Source organism: Triticum aestivum, chromosome 1B (genome assembly GCF_018294505.1).
Source record: "Triticum aestivum cultivar Chinese Spring chromosome 1B, IWGSC CS RefSeq v2.1, whole genome shotgun sequence".
NCBI classification, from domain to species: Eukaryota; Viridiplantae; Streptophyta; class Magnoliopsida; order Poales; family Poaceae; genus Triticum; species Triticum aestivum.
The window spans coordinates 333,831,061-333,841,812 of NC_057795.1; positions in this window are offsets into that span (position 1 = coordinate 333,831,061).

The window sequence follows — 10,752 nt, forward strand, 5'->3', positions numbered from 1 at the left end:
TAGCTTTGATCACCAACCTTGGGACCCCCTGCCTGGATCTATCGGTTTTAGCAGCGGCAGTAGGGTGTGCGTGTGTGCGTTCACAGTGTTGAATGTATGCTCGTGTATGTGAGCGACTTTGATTGCACTGTGTTGAAAAAAATGGAACGGGTGGGGGTATTTCTAGACCATATAGATGACAAAAAAAACATATATATCATTGTTTTCTTATCTAGATATACAACTATAGGGCATAAAAGCATGTGGTAAAATACTATAAATATCACAATAGTTACATGACAGTCGCTTGGGTTTTGATTTTGTGGGTCGATCGAAGAGGATTATATAATATAACTGTTATATACTCAAAGGAATCCAGTGAATCCCTGGAGTGAACCTATAATAAGCAGGACGGTCCCCACTACCTCTAGGATGTCGTGCCAAGTGGACCAACTAAGCAAACAAGAGAGTAATGCTATAGATGCATAGAGTTACACGGTATTTACAAACTGGTGAGTTTTGATTGGAGATTAAGGGGAGGGATGAGAGGCCCATCCCTTGAAAATCAGGAAAGGGGGAGGTTAGTTAGAAAGAAAGAATCATAGTCCACGTGTAATTTCGTGTAACTCTTTGTATGTTTAGCATTATGGCGAACAAGATGCTAAAATTTTAGGCATTGTTTGGTGCCCAAGTGTGAAAAACGAAGAGCTCCATTAAGCATGCAACAAAAAACAAATAACTCCATCGAGCAATCACGAAGTGTCATGGCCAGCCGGCCGGCCTAGCTAGCCATAGAGATCTCCGCGCTGCTGACAAATGAACATACTTTAGCCATAGCCATTGTTTACTAACAGTCCAATTCTGCCTCTCGGCCAACGGCGGAGCCAGCGTAGAAAGGTTGGGTTCAAGTGAACCCAATGGATTTTATCTTCCACCTACATATAGGGACGTATTTGCTTGACTTTAACCCAATAAAAAGTCTAGAATGACCCCGTCGAATAATGTTATGAGGGGGGGAGGGGGGCATTGGGCCCCAACCTTGGATCGGATATATTTTTGGCGAGCTTATATTGGAAATTTCTAGCAAACTCCACCACTGCATACAATAGTTAATTCATACTCAAACCCTTAGCGAACCCATTAGCAAAATTTCCTGGCTCCGCCCCTGCTCTCGGCATGGATTTCTTCTCCCGCGTTGGATTTTCCTGCCTCGCGGAAAGTAAGCTTCACAACGCATATTCCATTCATGCCTTCTGCTTCTTCTTCGTCTTTTCCGGGGTGCCCGTGCTTCTATTCCTGTCTTCTCGCACGCGATGTCGCTTCCATTTTCTCTTCCCCTCCTGCACTGCATTTGGGGCGCGCTAGCTCCATGGACAAGGACAGAGCACGCCGTCATGATAAGCATTCGGAGCTAGGTGCTCCAAGCGGGTGGCGCGGCGGAGAGGCCGACCTCATCAGCGCCGTCCCGACGGACCTGCTTCTCCAGGTCCTCGTCCGCCTCCGTTGCGCCCGCGCCACCGCACGCACAAGCATCCTCTCCCGCCGGTGGCGTGGGCTCTGGACCCATCTCCCCGAGCTCACCTTCCGCGACGTCGCGCCCGGCCCGCTCCTAGCGGTTCTCTCCTCGCTCGGACCTGCCGGCGCACCCCTTGCTCTCCTCGATGTTAGAAGGGAGAGAGAGGATTGGTAGAATAGTTTGATGTATTGTTTGAGCCTCGTGGGCATATATATAGGAGTACAATCATCTACTTGGAGTACAAGACAAGCCAGAACAAATCCTAGTCTATCTCGTCTTTCCTAATAAACATTATACTCAACATCCCCCCGCACAACGGTAGCGACGCAGACGGTGAGACTGGAGAAGAATCCGAAGGCAAGCCGACGGACACCCCCCCCCCCCCACAGTCGGAACGGTTGACGCATCGCGGAGTCGTGTCTGGAATGAAAACCAACGAGGTTGCTCAAGCAGGCGGTAGCCCTTTGTGCTGTTTGTCGATGTAGCCGAGAGCGTGTGTGGTGGAGCCGTGGTCGAGGTAGTCATGCGAAGAATGCCATGGTCGATGTCGAGTTAGGGTGGCCGGTGTCGAGGAAGTCGCCGTCGAGCCGCGGGCGCAAGGGGGCGCCGAGTTAGCATGGGCGCAGTGGTGTCGAAGTAGGGGTGCGCCAGGAAGATGATGTTGTTGACGACGCGTCGCAGCGGGTTTGCCAAACTCGGGGACACATCGTGGACGAAGGCACGCACCGGTGTTGCCAGCATCGGTCATGCGTAGACGAACGAAGACGGAGTTGACGAAGCGCCGCACCAGGCTTGCCAGGCCTAGGGACACGTCGTGGACGAATGCACGCGGCAGTGTTGCCAGCACCGGGCATGCGGAGACTGGGACCTGCACGAGCTGTACGCCATGTCGAAGAAGTCGGAGAGGCCAGCAGAGAAGAACTCGACGACGATTGCGGTGTCCATCGGCGCGGGGCCGATGTCACCAACGGTGGTCGGAGTAGACGAAGTGGTCGGCGTAGATGACGGCGACGCTGGCGACGGGCTGGTGCTTGGACGAAGACGAAGGGGGTGGACGGGCGGCGGCGGCGGCTACGAAGATAGCGGCAGCGGCGGCCAAAGAAGAGCGGCGGCGGTGGCCCAAAGGCGGCAGCGGCGGCGGTGGCCCAAAGGCGGCAGCGGCGGCTAGGTTCGGAGTGCGGCGGCGGTGCTCGAAGTAGGCGAAGAACCCTGATAGCGTGACGAAGACCGGCGCGGACGGTGGCGTTCCCACGCCAAGGGAAACGGCGTGGCGCATACCACGGGAGGTCGACGCGCGGGGACGGCGGAGTGGACCGCGGGCCGCGGCGCTACGGCCTGAAGGGGCGACGCAGCGGCGGCAGGCGGGTCGGGGCGACGGCGGGAAGACCTCTGGGCGGCGGCAGGGACCGCGGGCCGCGATGTTGCGGCCCAAAGGGGCGACACAACGGCGGTTCGCGAGTCGGTGCAACCGCGGGGGCGGACTCGGGACGGCGGCGTGGACCGCGTGCCACGCTCGCTACGGCACGACGGGGCGACGCAGCGGCGGCGCGAGGGTCGATGCAGCCATGGGATGGCCTAGAGCGGACGCCCTCGGGGCGGCGGGGGACCGCGGGCCGCGGCACACGGCCCGAAGGGGCGACGCAGCGGTGACGCGGGTCGGTGCAGCCGGGAGAAGAACCACGGGACGGCGGCGCTGCGGCCCGACGGGGCGGCGCAGCGGCAGCCCGATGCTCAATCGATGGAGAGGCGTGCTGAACTCGGGGACGATCTTCACGGTACCTGCGGAGGCACGCGTAACTGACGGGCCAGGTCGGTCGCGCGGCGTAGATGAGGCGGATCATGGCGGCGAGCGGGTGATCAAGCCGATCGCGCGTGAGGGTCGGGGACGCCGCTCGGTGGAGGCGTGGTGGCGGCGGAGTCCGAGATGAAGCCGGCGGCGGCGGGCGGCAGGGCGGCTATGATTGGCCGCCGCATGGCGCGAGGCTGCCGGATCGGGGTGACGCAGGAGTCCCGGTCGGAGCAGGGCGGTGACGGCCGGTGTCGATTGACGGGCGGGCCGTCGCGCGAACGGCGGCGGTGAAGGGCCGCCGCATGACGCGAGGCCGCCGCGTCGGGGCGACCGGCGGGCCGACGCACGAGGCCGCCGCGTCGGGGCGACGACGGGCAGACGCGCAGACGACGCGCGAGGCCGCCGGGGTCGGTGAAGAAGCCGGACAATCACGCCGGTGTTGGAGTAGAGGCGCACGGGGTCGACGGCGGCGGTGGGCGACGCAAACCGGATCACATGGACCGGAAAACCAAAAAGTAGACGCCGATCAAAGCGACCGCGAGAGAGAGAAAATCCGGATCAAAGAATCGGGAAAAAAGACTCTCTAGGGCAGCCGGCCAACACGGCCGGTGGACGAACCCTAGGTACGGGCGGCGCGGCCTCCGGCGGCGGTCGTGGAGGCCGACCGCCCCGGGGACGGCGCGTAGGTGCGGAAGCGGCGGCGGCTAGGGTTTAGGATCGACTTGCGATAGATACCATGTTAGAAGGGAGAGAGAGGATTGGTGGAATAGTTCGATGTATTGCTTGAGCCTCGTGGGCATATATATAGGAGTACAATCATCTACTTGAAGTACAAGACAAGCCAGAACAAATCCTAGTCTATCTCGTATTTCCTAATAAACATTGTACTCAACACTCGACATCCACGTCCCTGAACCACAGGACAAGGTGCCTGTCGATCACGGCCCTACATGGGCCGGTGGCCGAGCAAGAAGCCCCTGCATCCCACCAACCAGGTCACCATGCTGCTCCGCGCCGCCGGGAGGGTCTCGCCGGCGGCGTTCCGCTTCAGTCACTTGCACGAGCTAGAGAACCCGTACGTCGACGTGGACCTGTCTAGCTGCTTCGGCCGCGCCACCTCCATCGAGCTGGACGCAGAGTTCATCTGTTTCCCCGAGCCGCGGTCTGAGTTCCCGGCGCTCGAGAGTCTTTCGCTCTCGGGTTGCCTTGTCCGTCTCGCCGTCGTGGTCCCCCTCTGCCCGCGCTTGCGCGTGCTCAGGGTGCCTCGCGCTTTCTACCAAGGCGACGTCATCACCGTCCGCTCGGCATCGCTGCAGGAGCTCGTCGTGGAGAACGAGGTCGCCGGCGCATCAACGAGACGTGTCGACGTTGAGGCTCCCGCGCTCAAGCACTTGACTGTGTTCTTCCGCAACAGTGGCGACCTCAGCGTCTGTGTCTTGGCACCAGCTGTGGAGAAAGTCTCGTGGCGGTGCATCTATTCCGGCACGAGGGTTGGGCTTGGTGTTTGGGGCCTCATTGCAGCAAGATTTGTGAGTGGGAAGTGCAATGGACGACAGGGGGTTCTCCCTCCCGCCCATGTCAGGTTCCTACACATGGTTGCCATGGTATGTACTCCCTCTTTCCTAAATATTTGTCTTTTTAGAGATTTCAAATGAACTACCACATACGGATGTATATAGTTATATTTTAGAGTGTAGATTCACTTATTTTGCTTTGTATGTAGTCACTTGTTGAAATCTCTAGAGAGACAAATATTTAGGAACGGAGGGAGTATATATGTGTCTCCTGGATCTCCTACTCAATTTACTTACTGGGTAACTTGATTTACATTTATGATCATAGTAAATCATAATGTCCTTCCAAAAATCGTTTTAGGGCGATCCACGTAGCTTTCCAGATGAGCTCCGCTTTAGGACGGAGATACGGAAACATATGATTACCCAATTCTCTGGTTTGGTGGTGCATCTCATGACACCAGGACATGTGTTTGAAGCATTTCTGTTATGACTCCTTGGGATGGATCCATTTCGTACTGTTGCACGAAGTCTTAAGGTCGTCCTACAAAGATTTGAGGTAATTTATTTATGTTGAAAAAATTGTAGATCGACTATAAGGCTCTAGCTAGGCACATTCTTTAGCTATGAACTGTATAGCACATTGGTGTATGTCACATTTGTTTGAGAGGAAAGATGGATGTCCACTCCATTATTCTTGTGATGAGCCTAAGAGCTGGAGAACTCGGACTATCTCCTTGACGAATCTTCAAAAACTGGATATTATAGAATTCGAAGGGGTGGATCATGAGTTTAATTTCTTGAAAGTGATATTTAGATGTGCACCAATGCTTAACAGAGTTGACCGTGGAGCTGTCAAAAGGGTTCACACCAAATGATGATTGGTGGACAAAAATACACAACATCTTCATGGCATATCCTTCAGTGGAATGCAGTGTTGATTGTACTCCCGGTAATTAAGATGGTTTCATGTGTGATTACCATGCTTGTAGATGTAGATGTACTCCATCGAGCCCCGGGTGTTCACCCTCTTTCGAGGAAAATAGACTTTTATTGTGGATTGCACATTGATTGCCTTATGCCTACATTTCGTTGAAATAATATGTATACTGTTCTCAGCTTAGTGTCTGTCTTATGCCTATTTTTTAAAAAACTTTATACCTTTGTCAACTCAGTGTCATTTTGAATATGTCATTAACATGTCAATTATTTATTGTATGTCAACTTAATGTAATTAAATTGCTCTTGCCTTCTTTGTTTGTTTGTATAAATGATCATTGTGATGCTACATATCTTTTTCTTTTGTAACTTTCTAGTCTATGCAGGCTTCCTTGCCTTTCTTCCCTTTTTTATGCGGTGATTCTACTCATTGTACCCGCACAACTAGTATTTAGTAGCCTATAATAGAAGTTTATAGATTAATCAAAGCAAATTATCTCGTTCGATTTTCATGGTCCAACACTGTCGTGGAATTATCATGGCAGATGTCCTAGTGTAAGGACCTAGTCGTGAGGCCAACGCATCTATGTGGTAGCTAGAGAGGGGTTGAGTGGGATGAGAGACGCGAGGTTTTACCCAGGTTCGGCCTCTCACGGTGGAGGTAAAAACCTACATCTTACTTCATTGATATTGATCATGGTGATGCTCACAATTACAAGGATGCTCTTTCGCTACCTCTCCCTCGAGAGCTATTGACTTGTCTGTCTTAACTTGTCCCTCTTGGGGCCTCCTTATATAAGTTGAAGAGGCGGATTACATGACTAGTCCTAGTAGGATTAGGATTACTTTATTACAAGTGGAATTCTAGTCTTGCTTCCTTTGTAAGGGAATATTCCTTATGCCTTTCATCTTAAGTCGGCCTACCATAACATGAGCCGGCCTTCTGGGACTTGGACCTTGTCATCCATCTGACCCGGCGTCGGGGTCATCAGTGAGTCGCCAGACTAGTGAGTCGTCAGTCTTCGGGCGGGTTACCGATGAAGTGCCAAGTCTCGGCCGGGTCATATATCCGCCCGGGTCATACCGCGGGGTATATCCCCGAGAAACACAAAGAGGAGAAAAATGCAATGTCATAGGCATATGAAAAGAATATATCAATATTAATTTGGTATCATAGTTCTTGTTTTCTACTAACTTGGTCAAACTTTGCACCGTTTGACTTCTGAACAAAATTTATGTCTTCTTTTCAGAGATCGGAGGGAGTACAATATATTTAGGAATTCATTTGAAATTTGTGAGTTGTGACAAATAAATATAGTTCTAGACTTCTAGTTACATGTTTTCAACAGAAGTTATTCTCTTCTAGTTACATAATGTTGATCGTGATTTGACATTTTTGTTTATGATGTTAGTGTGTATAGTGTTCCACTTGTTGGACACAAAACAATCACCTCTAACATCCATGGCAAGATACTGACCAACTAGTTTTACCTCTGAATGCAGAGTCAATGCAGAACAGCGAAAGTTATGCCTCAACATGATTCTCGCTCTTATATTTGTGAAAGAATTCCTTATTAACACTATATTAAATTTTGTTTTCTTATTTGACACTGGAAACTTTTTTCCTTCCTAAGTAACACCAATTCTAAATTTTATACCCTTTATAACATCTCCGTTCATTTTTCCTTCAAACGGTGTTAAATTGCATGTAAAAGGACACTTTTACCCTCGGGTGTAAGGTGCTTGTACTTCGATAATACTTTCTTGACGAGGTTCCTGGCCGATGCTATTGACCATTAGCACGCCGGGCTGGACATACAAACGATGCTTACGTAGGAAGCTGGCTAGGCTTCGTACACGTCGGGATGCAGATAAATTGATGGCGGCTCGTGCATCAACAGCTACGGTGGAGCTCGTCGTGGTAGCGGCTCTCGTGCGGCCCGTGGCGTGGTGCGCAGCACGCGACAGCCGGAGCTGAACGGTCAGGCGCGCGGGGCCGGCTACGGCGGCTGGCTGCTCTACACGACGGCCAACAGAGCGATGGCGCGGCACGGTGACAGGGCACGGCCTGGTGGTAGCAACGCAGGCTGTTTCACCATTCCAATACCGTTTGTCGGAGGAGGATCCAGTTTCACATGCCACATGAGGACACTGAAAACGTGTCCTTTTGCTTTTCAATATTAGCATATACTCCCTCTATTTCTAAATATAAGTCTTTTAAAGATTTCAATACAAACTACATACGGATGTATGTAGACATATTTTAAAATGTAGATTCATGCATTTTGCTCTGTACGTACTTTCTTATTGAAATCTCTAAAAAAATCTATATTCAGGAACAGAGGGAGTATCAATTTTTGGTCACATGCCACATGAGGGGTAAAAGAGTCTTTTTAGGTGACATTTAACACCGTTAAAGCTTAAAATGGACAGAAGCGTTATAAAGGGCACAAAATTTAGACTTAGGGTTAGATAAGGAAGGAAAATATTTTCAGTGTCAAATAGGGAAAGAAAATTTAAGACAGTGTTAAATAAGGAATTCTCTCGATGTGTGGATTCATAGTGCTCGTTGAGAAGATCGTCTTCTGCCATGTGTATCAACTCCATTATCTGGTTTTCAGAATTTTGCTTGGATGTTTCAGTGGATAGATGGAGCCATTGAGGTGTCAGTTTGCTGATGTAATCAAGCTATATGCTCGGATGGTTGCTATGGTCTATATATGGCACACAATTTTTTTTCTTGAATGACATGAGTATACTAAACCAATGAAGTGGAAGAATTGTTCTGTTAAGCCCATGGACCATAGCATACAGTAGAAGCTTATGGTGTGGCACTTTGCTGCGCCAGTTTCTCGCTGACGCATCACGCATGATCTCAATCAAATACTCCCTCCGTCCCAAAATAAGGGTCACTGATTTAGTACAGATTTATAACTTTTGTTCTAAATCAGGGAGTACAATGTTGGAGAAAAATTAGAACGGCCAAGATGTAGTATATTACAATCGAACTTTCAGTGATCCTGACAAGCATAGGTTGCTGAAACTTGGAACATCTTGCAACTTTCTAGCAGCAGAATGATCCGTACATCACTTTTCTGTATCCTTATAATATTTTCACTAACCCAGTAAATAAATCATATGAAATGAATAGACTAACTTGCGGTCTTTGCAGCAATGATGGCCGTCCAATTGTAACAGCACTTCTGCTTGGGTAGAACTTAATACCATTCAGAGTATATAAAAAAGTCAATGTACATCTGGTAGATCAACAATCAATAGGCATATACGAATTCAGCTGATTAATGCGAAATAATATGAAACAGAGAGCGATTTAATTAACTTTGAAACAGAGAACGGTTCAATTAACTTTGGATGGCTGTAGTATTTCTTACACAACACTCATGGCACTTCAGTCCATGCTACAGGATTACACAATATACACTTTTAGCTTCAACCGAAGGAGCATGCTATTTGTAATTTTAAGCACTGAAATGAAGTTTTTTTATTGAAACTACCAATTTATTAGTCCTTCCGTTCCTAAAATATAAGTCTTTTTAGAGATTCCACTATGGTATACATACGAAGCAAAATGAATGAATCTACACTCTAAAATATGTCTATATACATCCGTATGTAGTTTGTAGTGAAATCTCTAAAAAGACTTATATTTCGGAATGGAGGGAGTAGATTTTTATACGTGAACGGTGAACTAAAGCTAGAGAAGGCATAATTAATTGTGGCTTTGGTCTAGCTATGCAAGTAAGTTTATTTTTCATAGTGGTGAAATGCCGTACAGATGCTAATTCCCTTGGAAATCAAATGGCTTCTTGTCTCTTCCAATTGGGAGTGAACGGAAAATGTGTCACCAGATTTTATTTTATTTTCGAGTAGGTGAAACTGCACCAGATAATCCTGCAAGACAAACAACATAACTAACCAGCCTAGCAGTTGAACAAAAAGCAATTTTCTTTTGTTATACATCGACACTTTTCTGAAGAAGCGATACTTCCTCATACATCTGTATCAGACGTGTATGTCGATATACTCTGTACCTTTTTTTCTTTTGCGGGAGACATATTCCGTACTAAATGGACAAATAGATAGAAAATTTAGAAGGGACATAATGATGAAAGTACCTTAAATCCTTTTGACAAAATGCCCTTCTTTGAGTTCTTTTTTGCGGGGTATAATGAAGCTACCATCAAAACGAAAAGGATAAGAGCTGGGCTCTTCTTTTGAAACTGTTGATGTATAATGTGTTGCCTGGTCTCTTCCATTAGATCGGTCTTTTGGTTGCATTGGCTAGAACATGCACTTCTACGTGGTATCAGAGCCAAGAGGTCTTGAGTTCAAGACCCGGCTGGCGCAATTAAAATTGCAGCCCATTTTAGGTCCACGTTTAGGCCTAACGGAGCCACGCGTGAGGGGGAGTGTTGACGTATAATGTGTTGCCTGGTCTCTTCCATCAGATCGGGCATTGGCTAGAGCATGCACTTCTACAGAAACCCCGTTGGAGAATTATTATGCTTCCGAGTGAACTTTTCATGTATGTAAACGGGCAACTAATAAAATCTTCTGGTTGATCTTAGGTGGCAATCAGCCTTCCTAGCAGTTTAGTTTTCGTTTATTACATGCTTGAAGTCTTGAACAAGACTCATTTTTATACAGAAAGAAAAAATGACAAAAGTAGTGCACAATTTCAAGTATATATGTTCCATCTGTTCATTGCGACTAAAACCCGATCGAAAGGTTCAAGTTGTTTTATTTAATTTTGTTGTAGATGGTCAGGTCATACATATAATAGGTTGAAATACACGGTGAATTTGTTTGTGATATACTTTTACCTCGTTTGATGCAATGATCTCACCTAGAGGCGCTGATGTTTACTTCTAATGTCCTCAAAACTTGTATTAGGTCAACATGAACCAATTATAGTACTAGCTGATGCGATATATGCTGCCCGGATAGCTAAAGTGGGCAGCGTCCGAAGACGGTAACTTTGCGGGTGTGGAGCT